Source organism: Ixodes scapularis, unplaced genomic scaffold, assembly GCF_016920785.2.
Source record: "Ixodes scapularis isolate PalLabHiFi unplaced genomic scaffold, ASM1692078v2 PGA_scaffold9__187_contigs__length_104089568, whole genome shotgun sequence".
Taxonomy (NCBI): domain Eukaryota; kingdom Metazoa; phylum Arthropoda; class Arachnida; order Ixodida; family Ixodidae; genus Ixodes; species Ixodes scapularis.
The window spans coordinates 54,822,414-54,839,479 of NW_024609884.1; positions in this window are offsets into that span (position 1 = coordinate 54,822,414).

Genomic DNA, 17,066 nt, shown 5'->3' on the forward strand with positions numbered 1-17,066 from the left:
AAATATATCGTTGCACAAAACATGAAATTGCAATATTTGCCGTCTATAATCGCTCCTGCCTTGTCTTGTATACACGCTACTCGAAAAAGGTAATTGATTACAATTCCTTTTGGTGCAGAAGTATTTAATTAGACTACACGATTACTTAAGAAGAAAAGTAATTCGCCGTTACTTTTCCGATTATTTTGGGATTTTCAAAACGACAAATTTTTCTGCCGGTTTGAAAACGGGTCATTCGTCCCGTAGAATTACTGAATTATTAACAATTTATCTTGTTAATCCTCCATTTTTGTATACGGTCCTCCCGCCAGAAACTTGGTTCGAGGGTTTCATGTTAGAAAACCTGTAGAAACAAAGTGCGCCATTAAAATGGGAAGGAAGAAATAGTAAGGGTTACGAGTAATATTTGTACTTCCAAAAGTAATCAAATTACTCTTGTGATTACTTCTTAGCAAATATAATCAAATTATTACAAAAATTACTTCGGAAAGTAATCGATTACAAGTAATTTGGTTACTAGTAATGAGTAGCGTGCAAGACCGCAATCTCACCCTCTAATCATCGCGACGAAGTATCCCAGTCAGCAGCATAAATATTAAATGTAGGCATGCTATTTACGTTGAATCCAATCATCCGCTTTCGCGCAAAGACGCCAAGGTGCCATGAGGTGCTCGGCGTTGTTCAGGTCTAAACGGCGGGGCAGGCCGTCCGTCCCCCGGTGGAACGAAGGCGTATGCGTCGGCCGCATCGCCACCCCCGAACAGGGTCAGTGCTTTGACGCGCGCTGCTCTAACCCAGATTCGCGTCGAGCGCAACCTCTGCGCACGAACCCGAATGCCACGACTCGGCCCGCGCGCCCGAGAGCTCGGGCACAATAATAATTAGCCCGAGTTTGGTAATGCTCGATTAGCGTCGATTAGCATAGGCGAAGACGGGCCCGAAGCCCTCCCATAAATAAGGTGCACGTTCGTGCGGCAGGGGCGGTCCTCATGGAAGTCAGATCTTGTATATGGGGGACTGGAAAGCAACCGGTGCTCATGAGCGCGTCGGGGCTCCTTATTTAGAGCTCTATTAGGGATCCACACAGCCGAGTCACGCGTCTCGGCGGGTCCCCCGAGGCGGCCCAACCGCGTGTCGCCCGTCCCCGCCGTCCGCCCAGGGGGCGGCCGCGCAGACAGTGGCGAGAAAAGTGGCACGTCGCCGGGGTTCCCGGGGTTCTCCACAACACCGGCGGTGGGGAGCGAACAATGGCGCAAAGCGATCCCCACGCCGACGAGGATGATGGAACAGGGCGACGCTGACAGGATCGCTGGGACCGACGGCGCACAGCACACCCCCGGGGACTCGGGCGGAGCTCCCTTTGTTCGCCCACGGTAATGAAGACTTGGGCAGAGCGCCACGGACGGAGGTCCGACCAAGCGACGGGCCGCGTACATCAGCAAGGAAACACACCGGGCCAGCAAGGCGCGGGCACCAGCGGCAGGCCGGAAAACGCCAGAGGAGCGCCGAAAATGGCGCGAACCCCGAATCGGCAAAATGGATTGAGCGACGCGGAAACAAAAGCCAATTAATCATCGGCCGCCGAAACAAGTTGGCAGTGAACTAAACGGGATTCGCTGGAGAAAGGAAGAGGCTCGGGACACTCGCTTTTCTTTCTCTTCAGCAGGAAGACAAGGTTCCCGAACAAATCGAGGAGGGCTCCCGTGGCTCGTCGATTTCTCGGGCGCATGACTAATGGTGTGAGCGGCCACCCACTGCACGGAACGCGAATCGCGGGCGATCGATGGGTCGCCTCGTAATCCTTCAGAGTTCGAGACCACGAGCCCCGAAAATAACGCGAGCGTTGCGCCGCATCCTCTTCTCCGCGACATCGTCCGGGGGTCGGGTCCTTCCGCCCGTGGCTGGCTCGCCCAGGGCCCCCGAGCCCGGAAATCGTGGGCGCCGACCGAAAAGACGTGCCGCGCTGTCGCCCGGCACGCACCGACCGCGGGACCTCCCGCAAAACACGCGGCGGCGCGCGGCTGCCGAGCGGACAAAGCGGCGATACTTAACCCCCTGGAGTGACCCCTTCGCCAACTTGTAAATCTCAGCCCAAGCCGTGATGAATGGAGGCCGCTGTCCATTCAACATCTCAGAGCTGCTCAAGTTCGGAATTCATAAGCCATTTATCTCGGTGCTCCGGTGAAAGGTTGCTATTAATTCACGTCTTTATGCGAAACCTCGACCGCTTTGTCTTGGACCGCCAGAGCCCGCGCCGCTTCAGGGTTCGTTAGCACCGGCCGATAAATGATCCTGGAAAACAGCCGGCCGCCCTCACCATCGGCATAGCCCCTATCAGCGAAGGAGCAGCGATCTGCTCCAACCTGGCCACAGATCTGGAACTATCGCCTCCTCTCGAGCACTTATTGGCCCTCTGAACGATCATCATTACAAAATGGGGAACCAGATATGTCTGCGAAACACAGATCCAGCCCAATTGAGAAAAGCACTTATCACTCACCGTAATTTTCAGGGTCATGTTAACCAAGCAAATATAGTAGCCAGAATTGGAACCTGCGATAGCTTTCTGTACGGCGCATTAAGCAATCCGTTAATTCTGTGTTAAGATGTAGCTTCGACTACATGCAGAAGAGCCCAGCGTTTTAATGACGCGGTTACTCCAAGATGCTCTGGTGGTTTGTTCGCAAATGGTCTTTTTGTTGTTGTTGTTTTCACAATCCCCGAGGTTACCTCGAACGGAGCGTCCACGAGAAAGAACCAAAATGGCGCAGACACGCAATGAAGAAAGAATACGGACTGAAAACGACAGTCCACAATGAACAGCATTGAGAGCCGTCTGCGACCCACCGAGGGCCTTCCCGAAAGGCACGCGCGACGGCGGCACTCATGATCGTGACATTAAAGTTTCTGCTGCGCTCGGCGGCTATTACCGTTCACCTCGCCAACGCCGATTTCGGGCACCTCGTCAACGAGAGAAGAGGAAGTCGGAGGGGTGAAAGGAGAGCGCAGAGAACAAGCGACGCTCGATTTGCAGCTCTCCCCGCGAAGACATGGCTGCAGCGCGCACGTGGGTTATCATTGCGGCCCCGGCAGGGATCATTTCGCCGCCAAGGTCGACACTGAGCCACAACGGGGGAGTGGGACAACGAGCCTTGCAAGGCGCTGGCTGAACGGACGCGCCGATCAGGCATCGCCTGACAACCTGCTTTGCAGCGGGGAAGCCACCTTCGAGAGAAAGTCGCTCGACAAAGGGCCTCTTGATTAGAAAGCCTTTAGTGTAATAAGAGGAGTGCCGAAGGATAGTCCTCGTGCGATTCCATTCATCTGCGAAAATGGCGTAGTCCAAATCAAGTCAGGGATGCATCCTTTCGCTTTTAGCGATTCTGGAAGAAGGATGAGACTCGGTATTGTTCCTTATTATTACGCAAGTGAGGTGATGCTTCCTTGAAGCTGCCTGCAACTGGAAAGAATGCAATGCTGGCCTTGTTAAAAATGTATACTGAAGATAAATGTTTTTCCAGTATATACTAGGGCCGCACAGTTGATCTATTAAAGTAACGATTAATGTTTGTTGCGATTAATTCGCAATCAAACGGTAAAACTTCGAGGAACCAAAAGAAAGTAAAAATTAAAAGCTTTTACCACGCAGACGTGAACCTGAACACCTGTATAAAAGGCAAACGTTATGTGAAATTTTAACCTAAAGTAAACTTTATGGCCAAGACATGTACCTCCAAAAAAGTGCCGGAAAATATCAACGGACCATTTTGTCTTCTGCAGCTGAAGTAATAATCTGTGCGTGTGAGTGTCTTTGCACCTGACTCAGCTTCACATCCTGTTGGTTCATAATCGAAATTGTATATATTGCGTCATTTATCACATTATCAGCAAGGCAACAAAAAAAGTAATTTTAACTTTTAAAATTAATTTGCAGGGAAATGAACGAGACCGATTAACCGTTCAATTAATCAACGAAATTGTCGCGATCAATCGGGTTAAAAATTTTAATCGACGCCCAAGCCCTAATTTAATATCGGCTTCCACTTCACTCAGCCTAATAAGCTGACACAGTTTCATATGAGGCTATATTTATCTTTGATCCTTAGTTATCAAAAGACTCCTGTGATATTCCTGCATAAGGTCCCCATCTGCCTATTGGCGAGCTCCACGCAATACGTATAAAGCAGGACTTCCACATAAATGTACTTTTTATTTTACTCTTGCCCATAAACGTTAATAATTTCCAGGAGTAAAAAGAGTACAGGCGAGCTGGATGGGAAACGACATGGTTGTGAGCCCTGAGGCGGGGTTACTAATCGCTGAGATACTATAGCAGCAAACTGAAAAACCGAAAGTGCATTTGGCGACTGTGGTAACTAAAATATCGGAGATGGTACAAGCCAAGCTGCCTCACTACGGCATGCAGCTCTTCATTGTCTCACATGTTCACAAACTACTCCAACGCGCGTACACGAAGAAAGGCAAGACTTCCAACGTCAGTGGCGTGTCGCGATTTATCACAACGGTGTAACTTGTCAATTTGTGCTACAAGTTACGTCTCCAAGAATTAAAGACGCTATTTACACCTTTTTTTTTTTAATACAGAGGCGTTTACAGTCGAACGTATGGAGTAGGCCTTCGAACATTAAGCGGTTCGCTTCTTCTTGCAGGCGAGGGAGATACTGAGAAATCTCGGACGTATTCCGTACACAAAGCTCTTTCTGCTCACGACCTTCAGCCGCTCGAGAACAACAGCCGGCACATATACGGCCCGAGCGGCTCGAGGCGGCTAATGCGTTTTTAAAAAGAGTGACCCGACGCTCGCTCAGCGTCTCAGTCAGCAGCAGCCCCCAGCGCGCTTCCAGCTGACGTGGATCGCCACCGCTGCATTGTCAGCTGTTTGTTGCTGTCCCTCGACGGCAGCGGGGTCAGGGTGTGTGCTGCGGGTTGGTGCCGCTCGCTATCCCCGCCTGGTTCGGTTGTCACGCGCAGCGCCGGGCGGCTTGAGTACAGAGGACGCGACGACCAGCGCTGAGCTGCAGCCGAGGTGCGCCGCGTTTTAGAGACGCCCCGCGCCATAAATCCTTTGCCCGAGCATTCCGTCCGGCCAAGGACAGTGCGAACAAAACAGCGCCACCCTCTTCAGAGTGATCTCGCGTCACGGGTTTCCTGTCTCAAGGCGGGCACGAGGCGCATTGCGTCGTAATGAGGCGCGCCGACTTGGCGGGGGAGCGGGTGCCCATCACCTTTGTCCGGTTCGCTCGGCGGGGAAATCAACGCTGGTGAACATTTCCACATGGGCACGACCGGCTCTTCTGGAGACTCGAGTGGCGCACGCGCGGTCAAACGCCGTCGACTGGCAGTCGGATGAACATTCTAACCCCGCGGTACAAAAATACGGGAAGCTGTCGATCTGTCACGAGCACGACGTGAGTTTACTCGGTAGCCAAGTCGACCCGAAAGAAAAGACCGTGCTACTATCTCGCAAAAGTCCAGAATATTCTTCGCAAAAGCAAACATTCCTTCTTTTGTTGGTTGTCTCGTGATTTGTGGTCAGAATTCGGTAAACCGTTGGACTTGCTTGCTTGCACTTCCGCCTTCTTTTCTGGCTGATACGAAACAAGGTGAACCACCCACAGCGGATCTCCGGAATGTTAATGCGAGGCGAACCGGCCCTAAAACGGTTGGAAATCAATCGCCCTGAGTATACGAAGGGCAGTTGTCATCAATGGACACGCTCGGTAACCACTCCATTAGCCGGGCACGTCCGAACCCCGACCGACCATTCACCTCGGGTCCGGCCAGAAAGAACAACCCTCTTGGCTCAAAACGCGAGTGCGTGCCTTGACCATACCATCTTTCGGAGTGCTCGAACAATATTACGCAAGAGCGCCGAACGTTCGGAAAATATACAACATTGCACGCCCGACGACGCGAACCCGGATGCTATCAAAAGCGTGCGCTCCGTGCTACCCCACAGAAGCGCCATGGAAAATGCCATGCGCGTATCAGCGGCCGCCGGGAGCGCGATGCTCGCTGAAGCACTGCCATGTCAATATCTCCCCGAAACTCGGATTAAGCATCTGTCCATAACCTACGCATAACCGACGCACTATTAAAGCCACATGCCGCCGAACCTCCGCCGAGCATCTCGAGGATCCTGCATCCGAACTTCGCAGAGTCCCTCCGAGATCACGGAACATTACCGATCCGTCTGATGGAGACGGCAGGGTCAAAGGGTGGCTCGGCCGCGAGACCCTCCCTCGGGCTCGTCGCATGCCGCGGCGGGGAACATCGGAATCATTATTGAAACCGCAACCACCGCGCTTCTGGAATAGCGCGAGATAGAAACAAATGCAGCAACAGCCGCAGTATCGCGCGCTGCAGAGTATAGTCGTAACTCGGAACCCTCTTTGGGGGCCGATTTCTTTTCCCCAGAACGACGTTTCGAACGTCGTCATCGTTCGGTTTATCCTTGGCGTGCGCGCGCTGTCCAGTCGCGCACCTCGAACAGCGGGGCTGTACCTCGTTCCTGCGTTCGGTATTGTTTCTGCGAGCCTGAGCGAGATCGGCCCAGCGCAGGTCTCGGGAACATTACACTACCGCATCACGATTTCTGTTTGAGCAGGGCATCTATTAACTGCCGCTTTATTGGCAGGAAGGTCGATCGAGACACCGAAATAGCCTACAGCGTGTCATTCTGGGAAAAGCTCGAGTATCCTTTTGGCTTCGGTAGACGCGGAATCAGGAACTCTGCGGCTGTTGTTTCCTTTATAAATGCGACCGGGTGCGACCACAATAGAGCATGGCACGGGATATACGAGTAGAAGTGTTCTCGGAAGAAAGAAGCAAGCGGGGCCGGGTTTTGCAATTACTTCCACAAATGTGAGGGAGAACAAAGCGGTCGCTTCGTCTTTTGTGGACAACCCTCGGCAGCAGCACCGTGCCCGCCACTCGATCCGCGAGCCCCTTTAATGGGTGCCACTGTTTCTTCGTCTCGCCTCATCCTGTTATGTCTGGTTATCCTGGAGGCCATTATGGCATCGGTGAAGGCACCCGGATAAATGTGCAGGGTGGGGTAGCCAGCGTCTCCTAAACTATTTTATTGTTTTGTTGACATCCTGCGCAGAACTAAGCCGTATTTTATTATTAGTCCTGCTTCGCAATAGCAATTCTAGGGACCATAAACTTAGACCCTGAAAACATCATCTGATGCCCCTTTGTTTAAAAACATCCCTTTCTCTTTCTCAAGAAAAAAATCCGTTTTTCATCTCGCGACGCAAAGGTCACATAGGGTCGCTGTCTTCACCGCTTAACAAATGTGAGCTGACAACATCGATATATGCCTTTAAAACAACTTCCGGGGCCAGTTGAATCGTTTAAAACAGAGCGATTTAATGTATAAAGAACCGGCATTTAATCTCCCATTTCTTACCATGAACTCTGTCGCGTCTTCCATTCGAACAAGTTTTTCGTCAATTGGAGCGAAAAGCAAAAGTTCAAGCGAAGCCGTTCTGGTCCGCTTAATTATGAGCTTATTCCTTCCAGTCAACATTCATTTTAGACTCGAGCTCGAAGTTATAAACGACCAAGCTAACTGTACCCAGCCTGCGATGAAGTAACATCGTGTCAATTGTAAACTACACAATTAATTTTCATCTCGTTTAGCGAAAGCGTGTGTACTCGCTCGGGGTCACAATACACCTGGATTGAACGCAAGGTTTCAATAACACTTACGGGTTTCTTAAAGTTGATATTTGTTCCATCTTTTTAAGTTTCATTTCGGTGTCTCTGTGGTATTTTATATTTGCACCAATAGTGTTCATTCTTCAGGAAACCTGAGCCTCAGAAAATGCTATAACCTAGAATGGCAATTTATTCAACGTGGAATATCCCCTATTCGCGCAACTTTTATTGCTCATTGACCATTTCGCAGTAAACCTCATATTTAATCGGAGCAGTACACGGCGGTTAACTTCGCTGGAGAAAATCTTTGCTGGCATGAAGCGAGTGCGGCAATATGCACCAAACAAATATTAAGCTTATTTGTCAAGACGAATACAGCACATAGCCTCAAACATATTGATTCGAACAAGAAATATAAAGAAAAACGCGAAACACTTAAAAAATTTACCGTCTTCTTGCGGGAGTAAGCCTCTGAGGTTCTGCATAAAAACACGCGGCGTAGCGCTACCTGTATTGGCATGTAGAGAAGTAACATGAAACTGCCTCAGGTGGCTCCACGCAGAAAAGCAAGGTTCAAAAGCACAACTGTTCTTTGAAAGCGCTAAAAACAATTTTCACCGGCTTGTTACCGAATTTAAATATACACAAAACAAAGAGAAAACTTCGAACCAAAATAAATTCGATGCAGCCCAAAACTTGAAACTGAAACACGATAGCCCCTTTTATCATTAAGTCTATTCAAGTACAACTAAATGGTTTTTGCATTGCTTCGTATGGAGCACATCCATGTATTCTGCTTCATACGTTGACCCATCCTTATGAGGATTAATGTAGCACAGGCTAGAGTAACGTCAACTATTCTTAGTTGTGTTGCCTTAATCGTCCTTTACATCACATGTCAGTATTTTCGAGATGAGGACTTCGGTCTGCTCAGTAAACAGACGAGGTGTTTGCTTAATGGTCAATTACTGATGCTCAACGCGTGCTTCGGGAATTTCTGCTCAACGCCCACAGCCTCTTCACTCAGTTGTTCTTTTGAACCTAATCGGAAGTAAATCATAAATATAAGCAGAAACGGGGAAGGTAATCAAAGATACACACCTCGAAAGTCAAAAATCTGACTTTTGAAGCGATCTCGCCAGAAACATCGCAGAACGAAAATGATTTACCTCCTGATACAGAGATTACATGTCCTGGGGGCTAGCGCCATACAAATCTCGGCATTTGGGCTTGGTGTGACGTCATCAAATAGTCTGGACTTCCAGTTTCAGCTATCAATGCGCAAACCTAGACAGATGTAACATATGAAACGTTCTTCGCCACAGTTTTAAAAAGCTGCGTGTCGCAAAGTGTTTAGAGCTGAACCAACTCACATTGTCTAAACCAAATGGAGCGCGAATCTGCTGATACGATTTCTGTTCGCGCTGAGGAGATCCTTTGTTTTTTTCTTCTAACATAACCACGCAGTTTACTCATCTCAGAGAGGGGCCCGTAACTTAAACCAGGGTCTGGTTGCCGTTCGGTGTCCGGATGTTTCCTTCCAGCGCCGCACAAGAACACGTTGTGCCGGGCAGCGAGGGAAGATCCCGCGTCGGCGCGCGCCGGCACGGCACGGGCGACGATCGAGTGTCGACGGCGAGGGCGCAGGCAACGGCGATCGCCCAGCGCGCTTAACTTGCCATCCACGACCTGGCCAATTTATTTCCGGAGGGCCTCCGCTTACCGCGCATCCGGCTCGAGTGCACGCTTGATTTAATTAATTGAGACGCAACGCGTTTCTTGTCTCACGACCACTGCACGGGCCGGACGCATTCGCCGAAGGGGGCGGGGCCGGAGCTCCGTCGGCCAGCCGAACGCTTCGCGGCAGACTGCGACCGCAGAGGTGGTCATCTTTCAATTGGCGAACCTGTTGCGCACCCTCCCGCCGAGGTACAACAAACACGGGCTTAAGTAACGCCGCGAATGAATCACGCCGTGTGGAAATCAAGCCGCGTGGAAATAGCCTTTGGGTTCGGCTTCGTTCGGGTTTGTTGCAGTTTGGAATCGAGCGGAAGAAATATGGGGGCAGCGCTGGCCGGTCCCAGCGGCCGAAGACGTATTTGTCTCGGCGCCTTGGCCGGCCAGCAGAGACCAGCAGGGGAAGCCCGACGGGCGCCTGCCGCGCCCGCTGAAAGCCAATCTGGATCCTCCGGAAACAAGATTGAACTCTAAAACTCTGTCGTGATATCAAACCTTTACAGGGATCGAACGCTGGTCTTTACCGAAAGCCAAGCCGTGCTGCCATGTAATGTAGCTGGTGGTCGTGAGTGTCGATTAAGACCTGTGCGGACACCGGAGAAATGACTTGCCTTGCTCTCAATACACCCTTTTCCAAACTACCGAAGCACCAAGAAAAAGTCTGGGAACGCAGGCAAAAGTGCTGCACGTGTTCGCCTTATGTGTATATTCGAAGGAAACAATAAAAACAAAGTGTGACAAACGCTCGTTCAAAGTGCCATTTGTTTTAGGTTTTTGCTTTAAAACAGTCACCTCTATACAGACGCCAGCACATGCAAGCGTGTAACTAGACTCACAGAGCGCTTCCTGGTGCTTTGGTAACTTAGAAAAGTGTTTATATGGCCTGAATGGAAAAAAAACGGCAACAGCTTACAACACCAACACATTGTTGATAAACAAGCGTGTGATTACGTGAAAACTTTGGACACAACATATATGCAGAAGGCTATCTTTGTATCACCGGAAGTGCGACCGAAGCCGAACCAACAACAGCGTGCATCGCACGAGCGTGCTTGTTCGGCAGGCTCGTTCAAAGCGCGGAGCTCGCTCTTTGAACTTTGGCACAGCCACGTGCCGAATGTCCCCAATTTGCGCGTGAAGCGTCGTAAAAGGGATCCAGCCGGAAGTGACGTCACATATGTACCAAAATGAGAGATCAACCCTCAACTCCGTAACAAATTTCGGTAGTTTGTTTTTTTTCGTGTTAAGCTTGCCTTAAAGGCCGACGACCAGACTCAAGATTCTGCAAGGCAGAAGATCGTCCTCACCACGGGGGAGAAGGAAACAGGCAATGGTGGACAGGGTAGAACTGGGGAGAGGAGACAGCGAGGGAAAAGTGGAAAGCGCAAACCGGTCGTCGGCCTTTAAGCTGCTTATTTCTCGTTTTAATGCGCTTATTTCTTTCGTAACCTCTATCGTACTAGTTCCGTTTGAGTATTCGGTGACCTTTAATGTGGCTTAGCGTTTCCCTCATGGTCTCTTCGCGGATTTTGCGTTATCCGGGCAGTGGAAAAGTGATAGAGCAGCCCTAAAAAAAAAGGTATATATATATATATATATATATATATATATATATCGGTTAATTGTTGACGAACTTTGACAATTAAATACTGGCGATCTACTTGGGTTACATCTAGGGTGCCTCCCTGTGCGCTTCGCATAGGGTGATGCCAACTGCCTGTTTCCCTTTCCCACACCCTCGTCCGCCGCCATTTTGTTCCTCATTGTTTCCCCGTGCGCCGGGAAGTGGCCTTTGTGTCCATCGGTCCTCCCATCCGAGGGGGGAAATGCTAATCCTCCCTCCGTGGGTTCCACAACGCTGCTCCGAACTTGTGAGATAAGGTGCTTGTTTCCGGGAGGGTTATAAGCCCACGGATTATCGTCGGGGACCAAAATGGCTGCTGGTTTGTCGGCAAGTGGTATTACAAAGGGTGGCATCACCCTAACAAAGCGCACATGAAGGCTCCCTAGTTACATCAATATTTTTTATGTCTACGGAAAGCCCAAAACACGCTCTTTATATATACTATAAAATTTCACGGCTGTATAAAGTATCCTTTGAGAAACGTTTACGTTAATGTTATGCGAAAACGAAGAAGTACCAATTTTGAAATCGATTTTCTAAAAAAAAACATTTTTTATTTATTTTTTGTTTTTTGTTAAAATGTAGATATTATAGTTGTCTACTCTAAAATTAAGTCTAAAAAGTGTGTATTTTGTTTGTATGTTCTATAGTTAAGCATCAATATCGTACAAAAACGTGTTTGTACGGCTCGAAACGAATTTGCGAATTGCGCGTCTTCACAAACTTGGAAATATTTTTGCCTTTTTTCAACATTCCCACATAAAAATTAAATACAGTATTTCCACCCTGTTATATTTATTGACTATTTAAATTTTATTATAGGCGGCAAATTATATTGGAGGAGTTCAAACAAGAAAGCAACACTTCTTAACAGACCAGCAGGCGTCGTAAATTTTTAATGTGTAGAAATCGGCAGACGTCGTATTGACTCGGGCCTTTCATTGGCCTATATGAACGTCCCGCCCTTTCGGAACCAGCAGATGACCACCACCTTTCGCGCTCGTTGTGTTAGATAGGATGGCCCGTGACAGTAAAGCTAGCAGCGCACCCTGTGTCACGAGGAGTGAAATGGTACGAATGTGTCGTTGACGCGGCGAACAGTGACGGCCACCCAGGAGGAGTCAGTCAGTCAGAGTATTGCAAAAGGGGAAGCAAAGGAACTGTTGTCTGGGAGGATGAGGACACCACGGCCTTACAATATCAACGGTCAACAACCGTTCTGCCGGCCAAAACAACGCGGCGTGCGCGCTAAAACCGGCGGCGCGGGACAAAAATCCCGCAGACGCACACACGAGGATGGGCCGGTTTCGTTAGGGACATGGGGAAATTTTGAAACCAGCCATCCGTACACGCGTGAAGCGATACCGCGTATTTGCCCAAGCTTCGAGCGCCCTATCCCTCAAAACGGTCGTGCTCTATCTCTCTCCGCGGAGATCCGATAGCACCGAAAGGTTATCTCTTTTGGAAACAGCAAAGCCCGGAGACTAACATTAAAAACGAGCGTGTTGGTAAATATGACGAAAATAATCCCTGGAGAAGGGGAACAAGGGGGACAAAGGACAAACATAAATCTCCAAACACAGCTAGGTGACTGGTGCGCGACCGAAAAAATCCGCCTGGTCCGGGTATCGAACCCGGGACCTCTCCATTACAAGTGGAGCACTCTACCAACTGAGCTAACCAGGGGTTAGACGTTAGTAGAGCAAACGGGTTTTATCAGCTGCCACCAGTCTAACACCAACAACGGTGAAGCTTGCAATTTAATGTTATGATTATAATGCAATTAAATGCAAAGGTGCAAGCGAGCTGGACAAGAATGACGAAAATAATCCCTGGAGAAGGGGAACAAGGGGGACAAATATACTTGTGTTTAGTCTCCCCGAAGACTAGTTGGGTCGAAGTCAACCTCCTTGTCAACTATAACCGTTTGTGAAGAGTGGCCTTCTCCCGAGATGAAAAGTTAGCATCGGCTGACGTGTTCTTTTGAAAAAAGGGAAGGGGAAAGAGAAAGTTTGAGTAACTACAGTAACTACCTCGAAAGCTCCTCTCACGATATGAAGCCCGAGGCGTGTTACCTCTCGGTTACCTTCTCGCCGCATCGCTGCTCGAATCTATATTCTTCACTGGGACGCCGTCATCCTGCCAGTCTTCAGTTTCGTGGGACTGGACTCGGCGTCGCTCAGTTAAGATTATTTTTATTTTTTTATTCCGTGGGTGTTTCTTCACCCCGCTGATCTTTGTTTCTCGCCGTGCAACTCTGCTGAACGTTTTTTTTTTTTTTTTTGCTGAATGTTTTTTTATTAACTGTTAGTTGGCATCGTTTAGTTGTTGGGTTTATTTCATCATGGCGTAGGGGTCTGACGGTGCTGTAGAGAACGTGTTCGCGCGCATTTGGTTGTGTCCCGTTTAGGGAATGCCCGGAGGAGTTGGTTTTTGTTCTTGCCGTGTGCGGGCTGAGTTTTTCCGACTTGATTACATTTTTTTTTTTTTTTTACGTGTCGTCAACTTTTTTGTTTGACTCTCCACCAGGCGTGGACCTATCGCCTTGACACCGCTCGAACCTAAATCTTTTATTTATTTTTTTTTTACGCAATTTTCGTTAAGATCGGAGTTGGGTAATTTTATTGTTCTTTATTTATTTTTTATTCCCTACCCCTCCCCAACAGTCTCTCCGTGTGTTTCGAGCCGTTTCACTGTCATCACTTTTGTGTATTACGGAAGTGAAAGGGATCTGTGCGATGTGCGGTGAACAAATTCTAGCGTTTGGTTTCGGAAAGGATTGTATATAATATATCAATGATGTGGTGACTTTCTATGTCTTAGTAATATGACAGCTAATAGCTAGTCATGCTAGTTTACAGTGAAAGTTTTATAAATCGAAACAATACAACGTCTGTGCCTCTTCGATATTGAATGTCTACTAGGCCTGCTGATTTGGTTAGATATATTTCTCGTGGTTTCCTGCTCTTATCAAAACAGAAATAACTATTCAATACCACAAATACGTTTAAATTTATTACAAAACGCAGACAAAAATTCAATAAAACTTTTTCGCAATTCATAGAAACGCACGGGTCGCTATGTCTGACTTAGGTTTTGCAAAACGAAGAAGCCTTTTTCCGATATTGAGGCTTAAATATAGAACATACAAACAAAATACACACTTTCTTGACTTGATTTTCGAGTAGATAACTATCATATCTACATTTTAACAAAAAATAAAAAATTGATTTTTTTAGAAAATCGGTTTCAAAATTGGTACATCTTGGTTTTCGCATAACGTTAACGTAAACGCGCCTCAAAGGATATCTGATACAGCTGAGTGATTTTGTAATATATATAAAGAGCGTGTTTTGGGCTCTCCGTAGACGTGAAAAACATTGATGTAAATTAAGTAGATCGTTCGTATTTCATTGTCAAAGTTCGTCAACAATTAACCGAGGGGGCATATTTGACATTTTTACAGAAAAAAAAGCAAAACGCCTAAAATTCTTTCATGATATTAGAGCCTTTTAAATGTGCTCAGAGAGTGCTTGAAAAATGTTAATATAATGTGGACTCAAAATCTATGCCAGGAGATCGAGCGAAACATCCGACCCACGACGGATGTGAAAAACACTGCATTCCGCCGCGGCCTCTTTTAAAATTCGTAAGTCGAGAACGAAAAATCCGACGAACTTGCGGTTTGTGGCTACTGCGTGTTTAGAAACGGCGCCATGACATATATTTTATTCAGAGAAATTAAAATTCGACCCTTTATGCCAGCAGATTCGAGATGAAAGCACCCATACACACACACACACACACACACATATATATATATATATACCCTCTTCTTAAATTTTAAGATTTTTAAATTTTTCTTAAAGTGTAGGTCCACACTATCTGATGTTCAGAAGCGATGTTGATACGAAAAGATTCTTTTCTTCTTTCTTCAGCCGCTGCGACCAACACGCCGCCACCGTTTCTTTCTACCATGTCATGGCGGCATAGATTAAAACGTTTCTGGCAGTTGAAAACTTCACTATACTCGGCGATAACTTTTCTTGGCAATGCAGTGGAGGGTACAGGCACGCGTTCCCTCTCCCATTTTGAGCGCTGAGTAAAGCTGTGCGCGGGCTCTCCTCCTCTTAACTGCATTGCCAAGAAAGTTTGTCTTGACAGCCAGGTCACGGTGAGAGCAAGAGGAACAATATCCGCACCTGACGAGTCCACAACTGACGACATATCGTCGCGTTTATGCACTACACTTCTAATACTAGTAAAAATAACAAATTTTAACCAAACCTGCAACAGCCTTGGACCTGCTACTCCTATCTGAACGTCATGATAAACCTGAAGCTTGATGGAAATTGCGGCGGTAAGACTAAGTGAGTCAAAAGAGCTGACGCTTGAAATTCAGCTGTGTTCAGTCAAACTTCGATCTGGCTCAGTTAAGTTTAACTCGCTCACAAAGTATCTGCTAGGTACAAAGACGTAACATTTATCCCTCATGAGTAGCTTATGAAAATGCAGCTTGAAAGGCAGTTGTTGAGGTTTTGCAAATTCTAGCAACTTCCGCCGAGCGAGACGCACTGCCGGTATAAAATCTTCACTTACAGAAAACTGTGTACCTTTATATATGTAGGCGTTAGAAAGTACCATCTCTTTATCTTTATAAAAAAATGGTTTTACTATTATTGGCCGATGCTTTTGCTGATTGTACCTATCGAGGCGGTACCATTCTTCGATTGATGAAAGTTCAATCCTTAACCTTCCGAGACACACATCTATGACAGCTTTTTCTGATTGTGCCCAAGTCTCCTTGTCCGCATCAGGAAAGCCACGAAAACTTGGAGGACGCTTAAGCTTCGCCTTTAAGAGTGGAACGCGATACCGTTATCGGGCCCCGTTCGTATCGCCTTCTCATTCGCTTCTCCTGCTCTTCCTGCCAGTGAGCAGGAAGTGCAGCTGACAGGGTCTAGTCAGTGGCCTGTCTGGCTCGCAACCGAAGGGCTGTGGTTTCATATCCCGCCTGAAATTCTTTAAATTTTTCTAGAAGGCAAATGAATTACTTCAAAAAGTGAAATCATTTGAGGCATGCGGCGACCTTTAATACGAATTACATGTCATGTTTCTAATCACCTTTATTCCACGCGTGACGTCACGTTTCATGTGAGCGTTGTGTGTTTAAAATTCTGGCGCGAGGTCATGTGGCTGTGACGTCATGACCCTATCGACCAATCAGAAATTTCGCGTCACGCCACCGACGCCGGCTCTTCTGCGAAACGAGTTCCTTAACGATTTCGGGTTAAAAAGAAAAACTCGCTGAAGACACTTAAAACTGCGTACGTGTAGGAATGTGGAAGCATTCCTACACGCTGCGCATTCCTACGAGCAGCGCGCCACGTCTTTCTTTCGCACACTGCGCTTTGGCGGTGACATCACGCTCCCCCACTGTGCAGGTGCAGCCAACACCGCCGGCTTCATGGCGGCTTCCGTGACGAAGCATGCGCGTTGCTGTGATTTTCTTTGTGTTTTATTTCTGAGGCGCGTCCGCTTTGACCTCGAGCGCCCTGCCGGCTTCACGGCTTCCGTGACGATGCATCTCCGTTCCTGTGCTTTTCTTTGTGTTTTATTTCTGAAGCGCGTCCGCTTTGACCTTGAGCAGCGCGTGCTTGATGACGTGTTATTATGGCCATCTTTCGGGCACAAAGCTGACTCCGCCTTTTCGCGTAAAGGAACAAGAAATGCTTTCGCCTTAAAAAAGATTTAACTGGCGCGCTCTGCTTTCTGCGTCATCAGAACGCGCCCTGAGCTCAGCTATCTCGGAAACAACTGAAGCTACCTTTGGTGCAGCCACCGTGCTCTTCGTAACGCCGACCGTTTTCATCGTTGAAAGCTCGTTTTCCACCAGCGCGACACATGCTGTGAGAGCAGTTACCAATTCTTCGGTGGCACGCTGTTATATTGTTAATTCTCCAACATCCCGAAGAATATTGTCCTGACCTGTTTGTATGGTATATGCACGGCATCAAAT